Raw genomic sequence first — 17,533 nt, forward strand, 5'->3', positions numbered from 1 at the left:
CATGTCGCTCCGCCCACCGTCTCACTGGTACCACGGTGTCGTCCCCCAGAGCGGGAGAAGGAGCGACACAAGAAGCGTAGCCGCAGCCGGTCTCTGAGCCGTGGCGAGAAGCACCGCCGCTGGAGCAAGGACTCCAGGGGGCGGAGTCACGAGAAGCGCAGCAGCAGCCGCGACCGCAAGGGTCGTGACCGACGGAGCAGCTCACGCGAGCACAAGAAGCACAGGTACCCCCCCCTCACGGTCCCGGTTACAGGCACTGAAGCTGATATCTAGCATGGTTTGAGGCCTCTTAACAAGTTTCTTTCACAATCAACCAATTGGTTTCTTCGTGGTGGGAAGGGGGACTGTACCCATATTAAATTTTAACTGGCGTTTATAAGTAGCCCCCGCCATAGCGATGGGACCTCAAAGCCAGCCTAAAAAGTGGCGCATGGTCACACCCTCATGACCTTAAACTGCCTGCGATCCAAAGTTAAATGTAAACATTCTGCCATCTGTTTGTTTTTGCCAGATTCTGAGTGTTTACACTGTATTGTTTGGGGAAAACAACCTTCTGTTTTGTGTTTGGGCAGCTACTCTCCTCGGAGAAGCCGTAAGAAAAGGACATACAAGTACTGGGATGTTCCCCCTCCGGGATTCGAGCACATCACCCCCATGCAGTACAAGGCAATGCAAGGTTTGGATGCGACGCTTCCATGTGTGCTAGTTCAGTATTGCAAGGTTATGGTATATTGGTTGCAATGAAAGCATTTATTCTGGAGTGCCCTCCTCCCCCCTGCTGGTCAAAGAGGGAATAACACTTGGGATGATTTCAGACAGTGTGAAGAGAGCTTAAACCTAGGGGTTAGAAGCAAATGAAGGCGACGATCCGGATGTTCTGGCCGTCCCTGGTTGGGGTCTTGAAGCCCTTTCTCCTCCCCACAGCTGCAGGGCAGATCCCCACGATAGCTTTACTGGCAACATCCACCACCAGCGGCGTGGCAGTGACGCCCACCCAGGTGCCGATGGTCGGCAGCCAGATGACCCGGCAGGCCAGGCGGCTTTATGTCGGCAACATCCCCTTCGGCCTGACGGAGGTGAGTCCAGGCAAAGTCCCGCGTTGCCTTCTGTCATGCATACTGGTGTCATGTGTAGCTCAGTGAGTTAGGACACTGAGCCGGTCACAAGAAGGTTGTTGGTTCAAATCCCTTGGGCAGCAGAGTGATTTCACCATTGGGCCCCCGAGCGCAGCCCTTAAGCACTATTTGCTCTAGGAACTGTCTGGTCCTGCTTCTTCAATGAAATGTATGTTGCTTTGGATGAAAGTGTCCGCAAAATAAATAGATAAATGTACTAGACTTGTCAGTCATTTTTTTTCTCGTTTGCCTGTTTTGATGTCTTCAGACGTCTGCCTGTCTTCATTCAGTGTGTCTGCCTGTCTTTTTAGGAGGCCATGGCGGATTTCTTCAATACCCAGATGCGATTGGCTGGCTTATGTCAAGGTCCCACCAATCCCGTCCTCGCTGTTCAGATAAACCAGGACAAGAACTTTGCCTTCCTTGAAGTAAGAGTCTTTCCTGCCTAATGGCTGCTGTGTCCAGGCGGAGACCGCAGCCTTCCCTGATTAACGACGTTCTTCGTTCTGCCCTAGTTTCGGTCCGTGGATGAGACCACGCAGGCAATGGCCTTCGACGGCATCATTTTCCAGGGTCAGTCGTTAAAAATCAGGCGGCCCCACGACTATCGCCCCCTGCCTGGCATCTCAGAGCAGCCCGCCTTCCACGTACCAGGTCCGTTTTGCTTGTCGCCGTCATAACCTTAATCTTTATTTACCTTTGAAGAGCCGATCGGCAAGGCCAGTTTTTTGTACTCGTTACGGACTGACTGTCCTTCGCAAGCTGCGGATGTCTTGTCATATAAAGAGGGAGACTTTCACTTTTATTTACTTAATGTTGTAAATATTTAGCAGACAGTTTTATCCAAAGTGAAGAATGTTTTTTTTTTTTTTTTTTTTTTGAGAAATCAGGGTCAGCCTGTCCCTAGAGCAAACTCGCCGGCCCAGTGGTGTGATCACCAGTGATGTGAACCAGTGATCTTCTGATGATAACGCTGGCATCCTAACCAGCTGAGCCACACACACACACACACAGCTCAGTCACTCACTTCTTACTGTTAACATAGGGGTGTTGTGTGGCTCTGTGATGTTTGCCCATGAAAAGAAGGTTGCTGGTTGGCAGGGTTGGCAGAGTGATTTCACCACTGGGCCCTTGAGCAAGGACCCTAACCCCCAAATTGTTCTAGGGTTGCTGGCTCCTATTCTAGTTAAAAATTCTGGACACACCTACTGAAAATGACTTGTTTTTCAGCAAGATAATGACCCAAAGCCCACCTTGAAGGTTATGCAAGTAGCTTATTACCTTGTGAACTAGGAAAGAGATGGTCCCCACAGCCCCCCAACCTAAACTCTATAGAGCTGGTTTGGGATCAGTTGGATGAGAGTAAGAGTAAGGTAGCCAGCTTGCGCGCAGAACTTGTGGAAACTCGAGGACTGTTGGAGAAACGGTCCAGGTGGGTACATATGTTAGCTGGTTGAGTCCGCAATGCTGTCATCGAAGCCAATGGCTCCTATTTTGAAGAGACAAAAATTTTGTCTTTGCAGTACTTCATATGCATAACTTCCATGCCCAAAGGCCTTTTACTATAAGGTGAATAACAGCTAAAATAGAGACAAATGCATTAAGAGCAGGTGTGTCCATACTTTTGACTGGTGCTGCATGTGTCAGCATCTCCCATGGAGAGCAAGATGGGAGAGACAAAAAACAGTCGTCAAACTGCCCCAGTATTTAGGTATTTTTTTGCTGGAGTTACATTTATCTGATATTATATAGGAGATAACGACGTCATACTGATTTGAAGTTGGCTTATTTCACTCGCGCCGTTTGCTCGTGGTCATTATCCGGCATGTTGACGGTTTGCTGTGATCGGCCGGCTTTGGGCGCCGTGCCGCTCTGTCTGCAGGGGTCGTCTCCACCGTGGTTCCAGACTCGCCACACAAGCTCTTTGTCGGAGGCCTGCCCAACTATCTCAGTGACGATCAGGTACCCCGCCCTCAGTCTCTGTCGCCGGGGAGCCGACCCACAACCCTCCTGTGTTTCTGTCCCACTGCTGCACGTGGAACTCAAGCAGGCATGCACACACACGCACACGCACGCACGCACGCACGCGCACGCACATACATACATAAAATAAACACTCGTCTCTGTGTAACTGATTAGTAGGAAAAGAAAGCCTGTCAAAGTTACCTCACCGCTTAAAATTCATTACAAGATACTGGGGGGTCAAATGTCAGCATCATGTTTAAAGCTAGCTGCTGAAAATAGCACTTTAGACATTTTCTACTTCTCATTAGCATCTTTTATGATTTTTTTTTTTTTCTTCCTATATCGCCACCCCACTGAAATCGGCCCATTATAGACATAATCCATACAGGCATTTAATAGTTTACCTATTTATTTTGCAAAAGTTAATCGCAAAACGTTTTGCGTCCACCCCTGCATTGTAACATTTTGAGCTCCGGTGTCCCACTCACTTTAGCCTAAACTGTTAAAAATGGCAAGACTCAGCCCACAAGATAGTGATCGCGGTTTCAGTGAAAGGTAAGTGAGAAGTGCAGTCAGTTTGTTTTTCTTTGATTTTTTTCCTCCTTTTCGGATTGTCATCGTAATCTTTCTTATCCAGTGTGAGTCACATGTAATCCAAGTCAAGAGGAAGGCTGTACCAAAGCAGCACTGGGGGGAGAGAGTTTGAATCCAGCAGAACTGTTAATGTATTTCACGTCAAAGCCAGTAAATGTGCCATAGACAGGTGAAATGGAAACCGCTGCTTGTATCCTGGTGTTTACATTTTTTTTGCAGTCCCTGCTACCGCTTTGATACTTACAGCTCTTTCATTTTTGTTCCCCACTTTGTCCCCAGCTAGGGGCCTGTAAGATCGTTAAGTCTTCGCTCATAATTTGTTCAGTAGTACTGACCTACTGCTGCCATGCCAACATGTAACACAAGGCAAGTAAGACATTCCGTCCCTCGCACGGATATCCTCCCTGTCGACGGCCTGCCCCTGTGGGGGGGCTCTGTCCTGGAGTGCTCTTAAGCATATGGGGTCCTTTTTTTGGGGGTTGAAGGCTGGGGAGAGACTTATTATGCTGATCACAGGGTATAAATTTGATTTTTTTTTTTTTTTGCCCCTAAGAGAAGGTAGGAGGTAGCGCCCTCTTGTGGCTGCCAGTGTCCCAGGTGACTCCTTTCTGAAGTCAGTGGTTAATGCGGCTTTACAGTAGATTCCTGTAGAATAAGTGAGGAATGATGTTAGCAGAGCTATTTCGTCCTGTTTGGCTTCAAGCCGTGGCCCCTTTAGCAGGACCCTGTGGCGGCTCTTAGCTTTACCTGTGAGTTTATCTCCTGTAGGCTTTGTCCCTCTAATTAACTGCACCAATGTGGTTCTTGGTTTTAAGAACAGGAAGTCAGTGATTCGGCTGGGTTTGTGTTCTGCCGAGTCGCCCCCCCCCCTCCACATTGTATACATGGAACACTTAACATATAATTAGCTGTTTTTATTTAGTTTTTTTTTTATATACCATCTAGCTTAATTATTGTGGCCCTTAAAATCAGATGCAACTCGGTCCATATTTCAAAATTCGTAGTTGGAATTATCAGAGAACTTGATTAGGAATTCAGTTGTGTTGTATATGCTGTAGGATGGGGGGGGGGGGGAATCTGTGTTATCATTCATTGACAAGAATCAAAATAGTTACTTTTGTACGCTCCCAGTAAGTAAGTCATGCAGAAAGGGCACAGGGGGCTTTGAGCTCTAGTGTTGCACCGTAATGTCGAGCCACTTGTCATAAAGCCATTTTCCTGATGTCTTCACTGTTTCCTCATGTCGTTTTGCAAAGTTTAACATGCTGCTTCTCCCACAGTTAAGATTAGCATTTCTAGCGAGGCGCCGTGCCTGGACTGTCGGGCTAATCGCCCCCCCGCGTCTCCTCCTCTTGCCCAGGTGAAGGAACTCTTGACGTCGTTCGGACCTCTTAAGGCCTTCAACCTTGTGAAGGACAGTGCCACGTCACTGTCTAAGGGTTATGCTTTCTGTGAATACGTGGACATCAGTGCCACTGACCAGGTGCGTGAGGTGGGGCAGCAGCTGGAAGGTCTGGGGTGACTCGGGGCTTCCGGATGGAATTGCTGACGCTTGTGTGGGATGCATCCCGCAGGCCGTGGCTGGACTCAATGGCATGCAGCTCGGAGACAAGAAGCTCATCGTCCAGCGGGCAAGCGTGGGGGCTAAGAATGCCAACGCTGTGAGTATTTGCCCTCGGCTGCCGCCTTTCTGATGTCCTAAACCCAACTTGGTTCCTGGGTGCCTCCCAGGAAGCTTAATGCCCCTATTTCTTGGGTTTATTTGGGTCCATGTAAATTTCTCGCTGTTACTCGAGACGATTGGACGATCAGGGGGTATCTGACACTCTTGTCGCCCCCCGGGACAGACGGCCATCATCGAGACGCCGGTGACGCTGCAGGTTCCAGGGCTGCAGCGGCTGCAGAGCTCCGGCATGCCCACGGAGGTGCTGTGCCTCCTCAACATGGTCATGCCCGAGGAGCTGGTGGACGACGAGGACTACGAGGAGATCCTGGAGGACATCCGGGAGGAGTGTTGCAAGTACGGCAACGTGCGCTCCATCGAGATTCCGCGGCCCGTCGATAGCGTGGAGGTGCCTGGCTGTGGCAAGGTGGGACCCGTACTCTCCTGTACCAGTGGCAAAAAGAAGACCTCTGTAGGCACTAAACACAGGCTCATGGGAGCATTTCTTGCACAAAAGTGTTTTGAAAACGGAATAATTTTTTGTGTAAGAAAAACAATCAGATTGGTTCAGATAGGCGACGGACAATCTGATTGGTTCAGATAGGCGACGGACAATCTGATTGGTTCAGATAGGCGACGGACAATCTGATTGGTTCAGATAGGCGACGGACAATCTGATTGGTTCAGATAGGCGACGGACAATCTGATTGGCTCAGATAGGCGACGGACAATCTGATTGGCTCAGATAGGCGACGGACAATCTGATTGGCTCAGATAGGCGACGGACAATCTGATTGGCTCAGATAGGCGACGGACAATCTGATTGGTTCAGATAGGCGACGGACAATCTGATTGGTTCAGATAGGCGACGGACAATCTGATTGGTTCAGATAGGCGACGGACAATCTGATTGTTTCAGATAGGCGACGGACAATCTGATTGTTTCAGATAGGCGACGGACAATCTGATTGGCTCAGATAGGCGACGGACAATCTGATTGGCTCAGATAGGCGACGGACAATCTGATTGGCTCAGATAGGCGACGGACAATCTGATTGGCTCAGATAGGCGACGGACAATCTGATTGGCTCAGATAGGCGACGGACAATCTGATTGGCTCAGATAGGCGACGGACAATCTGATTGGCTCAGATAGGCGACGGACAATCTGATTGGCTCAGATAGGCGACGGACAATCTGATTGGCTCAGATAGGCGACGGACAATCTGATTGGCTCAGATAGGCGACGGACAATCTGATTGGCTCAGATAGGCGACGGACAATCTGATTGGCTCAGATAGGCGACGGACAATCTGATTGGCTCAGATAGGCGACGGACAATCTGATTGGCTCAGATAGGCGACGGACAATCTGATTGGCTCAGATAGGCGACGGACAATCTGATTGGCTCAGATAGGCGACGGACAATCTGATTGGCTCAGATAGGCGACGGACAATCTGATTGGCTCAGATAGGCGACGGACAATCTGATTGGCTCAGATAGGCGACGGACAATCTGATTGGCTCAGATAGGCGACGGACAATCTGATTGGCTCAGATAGGCGACGGACAATCTGATTGGCTCAGATAGGCGACGGACAATCTGATTGGCTCAGATAGGCGACGGACAATCTGATTGGCTCAGATAGGCGACGGACAATCTGATTGGCTCAGATAGGCGACGGACAATCTGATTGGCTCAGATAGGCGACGGACAATCTGATTGGCTCAGATAGGCGACGGACAATCTGATTGGCTCAGATAGGCGACGGACAATCTGATTGGCTCAGATAGGCGACGGACAATCTGATTGGCTCAGATAGGCGACGGACAATCTGATTGGCTCAGATAGGCGACGGACAATCTGATTGGCTCAGATAGGCGACGGACAATCTGATTGGCTCAGATAGGCGACGGACAATCTGATTGGCTCAGATAGGCGACGGACAATCTGATTGGCTCAGATTGGCGACGGACAATCTGATTGGCTCAGATAGGCGACGGACAATCTGATTGGCTCAGATAGGCGACGGACAATCTGATTGGCTCAGATAGGCGACGGACAATCTGATTGGTTCAGATAGGCGACGGACAATCTGATTGGCTCAGATAGGCGACGGACAATCTGATTGGCTCAGATAGGCGACGGACAATCTGATTGGTTCAGATAGGCGACGGACAATCTGATTGGCTCAGATAGGCGACGGACAATCTGATTGGCTCAGATAGGCGACGGACAATCTGATTGGCTCAGATAGGCGACGGACAATCTGATTGGCTCAGATAGGCGACGGACAATCTGATTGGCTCAGATAGGCGACGGACAATCTGATTGGCTCAGATAGGCGACGGACAATCTGATTGGCTCAGATAGGCGACGGACAATCTGATTGGCTCAGATTGGCGACGGACAATCTGATTGGCTCAGATTGGCGACGGACAATCTGATTGGCTCAGATTGGCGACGGACAATCTGATTGGCTCAGATTGGCGACGGACAATCTGATTGGCTCAGATAGGCGACGGACAATCTGATTGGCTCAGATAGGCGACGGACAATCTGATTGGCTCAGATAGGCGACGGACAATCTGATTGGCTCAGATAGGCGACGGACAATCTGATTGGCTCAGATAGGCGACGGACAATCTGATTGGCTCAGATAGGCGACGGACAATCTGATTGGCTCAGATAGGCGACGGACAATCTGATTGGCTCAGATAGGCGACGGACAATCTGATTGGCTCAGATAGGCGACGGACAATCTGATTGGCTCAGATAGGCGACGGACAATCTGATTGGCTCAGATAGGCGACGGACAATCTGATTGGCTCAGATAGGCGACGGACAATCTGATTGGCTCAGATAGGCGACGGACAATCTGATTGGCTCAGATAGGCGACGGACAATCTGATTGGTTCAGATAGGCGACGGACAATCTGATTGGTTCAGATAGGCGACGGACAATCTGATTGGTCCGTCGCCTATCTGAGCCAATCAGATTGTCCGTCGCCTATCTGAGCCAATCAGATTGTCCGTCGCCTATCTGAGCCAATCAGATTGTCCGTCGCCTATCTGAGCCAATCAGATTGTCCGTCGCCTATCTGAGCCAATCAGATTGTCCGTCGCCTATCTGAGCCAATCAGATTGTCCGTCGCCTATCTGAGCCAATCAGATTGTCCGTCGCCTATCTGAGCCAATCAGATTGTCCGTCGCCTATCTGAGCCAATCAGATTGTCCGTCGCCTATCTGAGCCAATCAGATTGTCCGTCGCCTATCTGAGCCAATCAGATTGTCCGTCGCCTATCTGAGCCAATCAGATTGTCCGTCGCCTATCTGAGCCAATCAGATTGTCCGTCGCCTATCTGAGCCAATCAGATTGTCCGTCGCCTATCTGAGCCAATCAGATTGTCCGTCGCCTATCTGAGCCAATCAGATTGTCCGTCGCCTATCTGAGCCAATCAGATTGTCCGTCGCCTATCTGAGCCAATCAGATTGTCCGTCGCCTATCTGAGCCAATCAGATTGTCCGTCGCCTATCTGAGCCAATCAGATTGTCCGTCGCCTATCTGAGCCAATCAGATTGTCCGTCGCCTATCTGAGCCAATCAGATTGTCCGTCGCCTATCTGAGCCAATCAGATTGTCCGTCGCCTATCTGAGCCAATCAGATTGTCCGTCGCCTATCTGAGCCAATCAGATTGTCCGTCGCCTATCTGAGCCAATCAGATTGTCCGTCGCCTATCTGAGCCAATCAGATTGTCCGTCGCCTATCTGAGCCAATCAGATTGTCCGTCGCCTATCTGAGCCAATCAGATTGTCCGTCGCCTATCTGAGCCAATCAGATTGTCCGTCGCCTATCTGAGCCAATCAGATTGTCCGTCGCCTATCTGAGCCAATCAGATTGTCCGTCGCCTATCTGAGCCAATCAGATTGTCCGTCGCCTATCTGAGCCAATCAGATTGTCCGTCGCCTATCTGAGCCAATCAGATTGTCCGTCGCCTATCTGAGCCAATCAGATTGTCCGTCGCCTATCTGAGCCAATCAGATTGTCCGTCGCCTATCTGAACCAATTTTTTGTGTTTGTGAAAACGGGTCTTTAATCGGGGAAACGGAGCGGGTAGAGCAGGACGGAACGCAGGCATTGACAAACTACAATGACGGACAGGGCAAACAGGTAAGACCAGGACTTAAAATAGGTCATGACTAATCAAAGTAATCGGGCAAAGCAGGAGACGATCAGGGAAGCACACGTGGGTAATCAGGGGGCGTGGCACACACGAGGAGCGGACAAGCCGGGCATATATGTATATCTATATAAAACCTCATTAATGAGGGACAGGGAACAGAACGGACAGACAGAACTGGCACAGGGGAAGGAGCCAGGACAAGACTTGACATAAGACAGGAAAGGCAGAGAAACAGATCAGAAAGGGGGACACGGAGGGAACAGGCAGGACAAAAGGACCGGGAGTGAACGAAGGGAACATCGGGGAAAGAGGAGCAGAAGCCAGAGGGACGAGGGACAAAGAGAGGAGGGACAGAGACAGGAGGAACAAAGCGAGGGGGAGCAGAGGCAGGAGGGACAAAGACGGGAGGCCAGGGAGAGAAGGAGGGGGAACCAAGAGGAGCCCGAGGGAGACCCAGCGGGCGACGGGAGGCAGCCGGAAGGGCTGCAGGCGGCCGGGAGGCCGGAGCCGGAGGGGCCGAGGAGATGGGGTGAGGGACAGACGCAGGGACGAAGGAGGGAGTCGGAGGGGAGACCAGGGAAGGGGACGAAGGAGCTGGAAGGGACCCTGGCGAGGGCAAGGAGAGAGGGGGAGCCGCAGCAGACGGCGACGTCCTCCGACACGCCAGAGCGGGAGGACCAGCAGGCGAATGAGGAGCCGCCGTCGGGGGGCCCGCAGGCAACCGATAAGACGCCGGAGGAGGGACCGAGGCAGGGCGACGAGGCCGCGGAGGGGGACCCGCAGACGACAGCCGACCCGGAGGGCCAGGACCCGCAGGCGCCGACCAAGCCCTAGCGCCGGCGAGGGAGGGCGAGCCAGGGGGCTGGGCGGGTGGGACCCCAGCCGTGCGTCTGTGTCCTCTCCCCTTATGGGACACAGACATAAGGACCCGTGGCCGGGGTCGGGCTCGTCGGGGTGAGGGTACCAGAGTCACAGGGGGAGAAGGGACTGGAGTGGGGCCAGGGACTGGAGCTGCAGGCTGCAGAGGGGGCGCCTGCCCGGGAGCTGCAGGCAGGGAAAGCGCCTCGGACGTGGGCGCGGTAGCTGCAGGCAGCGGAGACGGCTGCTCGGGCTCTGGGGCCGCAGGGGGCACTTATTTTATTATATAAAATAAGTGTCACACAACCGGGGTGACATGCCTTGCCTGCTTGTGGGATGAGGAAGACTCAGGGACTGGAAATGGGATTAAAACTGAAGATGTGCTCATTCCTTTGTGTATTTACAAATTTTCCTTCCGTCAGACATGAGGAGTTTGCTGCTATATTTGGCACTAATAGAGATTCTGATGCTGCTATTTTTATTGTCTATTAGTTTGTTATTATTTACAAGTTCTGTTGTGTTTTTGCATTTTTCTCTTCTGGTTAATTAACTGCTGTCTGATTGCTGTGAAGTATGAGTGTGGTGAGTAAGACTCAGGGACTGGAAGTGGGATTACAACTGAAGATAACATGCTTATTCCTTTTTGTATTGTTTACAAATTTCCTTCCGTCAAACATGAGGAGTTTGCTGCTATATTGTGCACTAACAGAGATTCTGATGCTGCTATTTTTATTGTTTATAAATGTGTTATTGTTTCCAAGTTGAGTATTCAATAAATGCTAAATTGAGAAATTTTGTGTATCGTTTGTTATTATTAGTGTGATATTTTACCATGCAAATAGAGGGGAAAACGTCCAATTATCGGCCAAAAAAAATCAGCAGCATATATCGGCCATCGCCTGACCCTGACTCCTAAATATCGGCATCGGCTATTGAAAAACCCATATCGGTCGACCTCTAGTAACAGTACATTCTGTCCAATTCATCCATCGAGTTAAGTCACACACCCACTTGAGGGGGCACTCCGGCAGACGTGAGGATGGGGATGTTCTTTCCGCTATAACATCCACTGCAGAAGTACATCTCGCTCCTGTTCACAGGGCTTACTTCAATGATGAAGCAGGGCTGGTTGTCTGGACAAGTGAAGTTGTCCTGCTGCTGGGTCTCGGTGCCGTTTTTCCACCTAAGCTTGAAGGTGGAAATGTGTTCCAACTTGGTCCCTGGGACTGCAGCATAGCCAAACATCGCGAGCAGCGTCGGCCACACCCACCACCAGAACCATCACACCGTCCTATACACATAAAGAAGAACTAAAACATAGAGTGTTGTGACAATCTATGCGTTAATGTTTGGCAGCATAGGTGATTCGTTAAAATTATACCGAAGAATGGAAAATGTGATATTTAGAATATTTTTTGCCATTTAGTAGCTAATTTAAGCACTTACCCAATGCCTCAATTTGTTTTAGGTCAGTAATGTCTGAGCCAAAAGAATGAATGTATGAATTTAATACAATTCACCCACTCCCACCCACACACAAATCTGAAATTCAATTTATTAAGACACTTCTTAAACATTAGTGCATTAACAAAAAAGGAAAATCTTAAGAGATTCAGTAGGATTTTCTATGTTAGACTTAAGTTAATAGTTCAATAGTTTTTATATATTTCAGTATACCAATTTGACTTTAATGTTGAAACAGATGCTAAAACATGGAATAATTTCATAACTAGAGAAACATGTTATTCACAAACACTAGCAAAGGTAGCTTATAGTTAAACTTACTTAAGTCAGCAAGTCAGGCTACAGTGTGTAAGAATTGTCGTAAACGATAATTTGTCTCAGTCTTACATGACAGAATAAGTAAACAGAAAATATAAAATGGCTGAAACAGCATCATTAACGCCAGCTACAGTAGAGGCGCAGAAAAGGTGTCATGACTGAAGTATTCCCAAACTTTGGAAGACCGCATGCGAGCCTTTTTTGCCGCGTGTTTCTCCAGAGGCTCCGGAGCTCCGCTGGTTGACGCAGCCAAGTTGGCTCATGTGCAGGGGGACAAGCGGCAAATTTCTTTTTTGCAGGGTGGTAGGTGATGTCTCATTAATATTTCTGAGAGAAGTGCTACATGATTGGCCAGTGCATGCCTTACAAAATGGTGCGGCACTGCATCCAAGCCTGCGGCACTCAGAGTCACAAATACAGTGGAAACCATTTGTAGTAATTACGTCTGTCTGGCTGATTTCCAACTAATTGATATTTGTATATTTATTACATGAATATAAGGTAATATAAGGTAATAGAAGAGGTATTTAATGGTTTTCCGTCTGAGGAATTTGCAAAAAACTGCAGTGCATGATGGGTCGGATCTAAAGGCTGCCTAACGTCCTCATCTGTAGGACGACTTACATCAAGACTAGGAAGGTGCATAATGTTCATGCCTGGTTGCGTTTGTTGGTCCAGAAAGTAATTCAATTTCGCCATGTAGGTTACGTTCTTAAAAACTGCTTGGAATATAGCCCGATTATATGCTGTGGGCCTTTTAATTTCTTTGTTTACCAGGTAGGCTACCTTCTTTAAACTGCGTTTTGTTAGACTACATATTTAGGGAGGTCTTTATAAATTTATTGTAGTCTTTATAAATATGTACATAGTTTAGCCTAACCCAGCCACTTAAGGGAGCAAGCCAGCTCAACTAGGTGTCGGTCCCAAGCCCGGATTAATGGGGAGGGTTGGCGTCAAGAAATAAAGAGACTGTATCTTCACTGCATGACTGATGTCAAAATGTGTGAAATATGTGGTTGTATAAATAAATTCATTAAAGTAGGTTAATGATTCTGTGCTGTCTAAATTGTATAGAAAATTTCTACATATAGCCAAACAAATCTCCTCCTGTTTGAAAAGGCATAGAAAAAGCAATTTAGCCACTAAAACTTTACAGTTTTTGTGAGGGACAGTCGAATTCTCTCGTTAAGTTTTTTGTGATCCTGCACCTACACTTTGCCGGCCCCAGGAGGATGGGCTCCCCCTTTGAGTTTGGTCCCTCCCAAGGTTTCTTCCTTCTTGGGAGTTTTTCCATGCTATCGGCGCCTATGGCTTACTCACTGGGGGCTTTGGGTGGGCATGATATAAAGCAAAGCATTTTCCCTTCCAGTTTCCTCCTCTGGTCCACATTGCAGGACCATCAGCCATCAGAAACAGCCCAGACAGTCTCCTTCAGCTTCTTTAGTGTCCTTGGAAGCCAAGGCAGTTTTAGATCTGAGAGGAGGTTTATCAGAAGGACACATATTACGTCGTTTGTCCTGAAATGTAACATGGGGAGGAAAAGTTAAGCGGTTTAGTCAGATTGGAGTCGTTTATTCAGCAGTGGCAGCGCCAGTGACTTAATGCTACAGGTGCTATAGGGGAGTGAGATTATTTAGAGCGGGTGCTTTAGCTTTTCAGCTTATGTAGATGCTGTATAGAAGCACACAGCACGATAAGCTACAGCATGGATAAAATATGATAAAATATGAAATTCTAACGTCTAGCTCACAGAGCCTCTATGTGTACTTTGAAGAAAAAATACACTACAAGTATGCTATAAAAACCGCAAAAATGTCTTACACAATATACAGATTTTACAGATAGTTAAAGAAAAAATGAAACCAATATTTTGGGGGTGCTGTGGGGGTACTATGGTCATTGGAGGAGGAGCTAGAGCCCCCCCCCCAAGCTTTTCCCTGGTGCTGCCACTGTTGTTCAGATTAAAAGTAACCTTGTCATTAATAAACAGTACTCTGATCAAATTTTTGCATGTACAAACACAATCAAAGTTTAACCACATGTTTAGACACAATTCACACACCTGTTACATTTCCATAATGCTAAGACTCTCTACACTTACTTCATCCACTTTCTTGTTTGGTACACAGTCAATTGATGGATGTGTAAGATTATTACCAGACCGTCTGCTGCAAACTCTACAGTTAATGAATGGCTGCAAAAACACACAGACACACAAAAACAGTATTTAAAGAGTGGTGGGCAATAAATACAGTGAGAGAAGGTGTAGTAAAGATATATCTAAAGATTTAAGGCAGAGCTGCTGGACTGCAGGGTTTAATGACACAGAACAATTTTAGAGGAAAGAGCTTCCAAAGCAGGGTCACCTTAAGGCTATATTATACAAAGCAAGTTCATCTAAAAGTATGAACAACAAATCCCGTTTAACTGAACACTGCTCTGTATTAAAATACTGTCCTCCGATCAAGCTAAGTGGTCCTGTAGTTCACTATTTAAAGAGGTAAATTTAAAGGGTAATTCACACTGCGCATCTACCCTGCTCTGACCAGATTTAATTGCCCTTTCACCACAAAACACCACACTGCCATTTAAGGCTGATTTCAACTGCCTGGTAATCCAGCCTTTAAGCCTGTAAACCTACTAAAATTTGAGAATAAGGTGATGGAACTGGCTGTTTGAGGCCACCTATCTATTTGTTACTTTATTGTTGGCTAACTTTCCTCCGCAGGGCATCAAAAAAGTTAACATGAACCTAAATTAATTTGCTAACTGATATGTCCAATGCTCACAGTCACAGTGACTCTTTACTTACCCTCTTGTCCATGAAAATACAGTCAGCCCGATGGTCTGTTGCAGTTGACTTTGGACATTTTGTTGCTCTCAAGAGAATCTCAATGTCAATGTATTCACTGCTGATCTAAATCACATAAACACGTTATATACAAAATTGCCTACAACTGTTTTAAAGGCAATATAACAAACAATAATCACCCAAAAAATGGCAAACTGTCACAGACTTGACTGCAGCAGATTCAGAGAGAAACTGTGAGAAGGTAAAATTGACCAGGGCTGAGATATACAACCATCACTTTCATTGTGAAGAGACATTAAGCATCATATGCATTGAAATTAAAACATCAAAATCAATGTGATTCTCATTAGTTCAGCTTGCAGATGATGAAAGTTTCACACTTTTGTAAACACTTTCTCAGCAGTTACCTTCGGACGGCCCTGGATGTTATAGAAATTCATGTGCTGACGGGTTCCTTGATGAGCATTTTCGACTGCGAGTTTAATGGCCGTCTTGTAGAGTGCAGGGAGACTGTGGTAATCTTGCTGGGCCTCTGTGGAGATAAGCAGAGCTCCATAAGCCAAAACCAGAACCAGCAGGCGGGTCATCTTCCTCTCAGCTTTGAAGGGAGAAGCAGGACTGAGGACACTGATCTGTGGTCCCCTTATCCAGCACGTCCAGGGGCGTGTCCTTCACCCGAAACAAACAGACCTTTGAACAACATTGGAAAACTCTTCAGGATGAATCGAGGCAGGTGGTCAAGTGGGTTTATTGTTATTTCAGCAATATACACAGTACACAGTGAAAGGAAACATTGTTCCTCCTGGACCACGGTGCAAGACAAAGAAGAAAAACAGAAACAACACAAGATGACACAAGTGCGGGCAAGATAGAACTATACAGAGTGAAAGGAGCACAAACAGAGGGAGAAAGTGCAAGATAAACACAAGAGCAACAATACAATACTACAGGACAAGACAGCGCAGTCAAGAACACAGAGTGCAGCCAGAGCTAACCTGAATAGGGGCATCAAGGTTGCCAGGCAGGCAGAGAAACAGAAAATAGAGGTCTACTTCACATACAACAACCCACAGTGGGTGTGGCAGGGAATACAACACATTACAAACTTCAAAGGCAACAACACCGTCACTGTTAACAGCAACGCCCTTTTAGCAAAGGAGCTAAACAGCTTCTTTGCTCGTCTGGAGGAACACAGAGCAGACATAGCCACACTGCCCCCTCCCCCAATCTCCAGCACTCACAGACTCCCTCTGCAGGAACACCACGCGAGAAGGCACATTGCATCTCTAGGTGTGTGGAGTTTAAGACAAGGCAAGTGATGCTACGATAATATAATTCCTTGGTAAGACCCCACCTAGAATATTGTGTGCGGGTTTGGTTACCATACCTTAAGAAGGACATTGCTGCCTTGGAAAAGGTGCAACGTAGGGCAACGAGAATGATTCCTGGTCTTAGAGGAATGTCTAATGAGGAGAGGTTAGCTGAGCTGAATCTGTTTAGCCTCGAGCAAAGGAGACTAAGGGGGGACATAATCCAGGTGTTTAAGATTCTAACAGGTCTGGATGCTGTTCAGCCAAATGGCTATTTCAATGTTAGTTTAAATACCAGAACTCGTGGCCATAAGTGGAAATTAGCTGGAGAACATTTTAAAACGAATTTGATGAAGCATTTCTGTACACAGCGTGTAGTTAGAGTATGGAATAGTCTTCCTGTTATTGTAACACAAGCTAAAACCCTGGGTTCTTTTAAATCAGAGCTAGATAAGATTTTTGAGCTATTAGCTAAGTTCTCCTCAAAGGAGCTTGATGGGCCGAATGGCCTCCTCTCATTTGTAAATCTCTTTGGTTCTTATGAGTCAGCTTACAGAGATGAGGTCCAGAAACTGATAGGTTGGAGTTCAGCAAACAATTTGGCACTAAACAGCACAAAGACAAAGGAATCACTGACTTCAGGAAGGATGGAGGCGACACTGGCCTGCCTAGATGGATGGATGGATGTTTTTATTGACATTGTAAGTACAATGAGATTTAGTTTGGAACGCGCCAGCAGCTACACAGTATATTTACAATTATATAGATTGTGAGGCATAAAATAAGGTGTGAGTAATATAACATAACGACATAATATAAGTAATCATTAATTAATCATTACAGATGGTATGAGGTGTGAACCGCTAGGCTGCTATGGCATGTTTGGTATCAAACCGATGGAAAATCACTCCAGTTTCCAAATCTGGTCAGTGGTTACCACGAAAGTGAATATATCAAAAGTTACACCAGCCTAACGAAAATCATCAATACAAGGGAAATCACTCTGGTCATAAATCTCAAAAGGACTGATACAGACCCCCTTCCGAAAGCCCGCCAAATGGATGGTCAGCCATTGGTCCAGGAGTCGAATTCCTGGTCACTCCTATTCACGAACTTTACACTATAAAACCTGGCACCTCAGAACAAAGCCAGGAGAGGAGAAACAGAAGGGAGGAGAAAACAAAAGACCATCAGCACGAAGAGAGGCAGAGAACATCAGCCCAAGAGAAGAGAAGCCCACAAGAAGCCCT

This window comes from Brienomyrus brachyistius, unplaced genomic scaffold (genome assembly GCF_023856365.1).
Source record: "Brienomyrus brachyistius isolate T26 unplaced genomic scaffold, BBRACH_0.4 scaffold434, whole genome shotgun sequence".
Classification (NCBI taxonomy): domain Eukaryota; kingdom Metazoa; phylum Chordata; class Actinopteri; order Osteoglossiformes; family Mormyridae; genus Brienomyrus; species Brienomyrus brachyistius.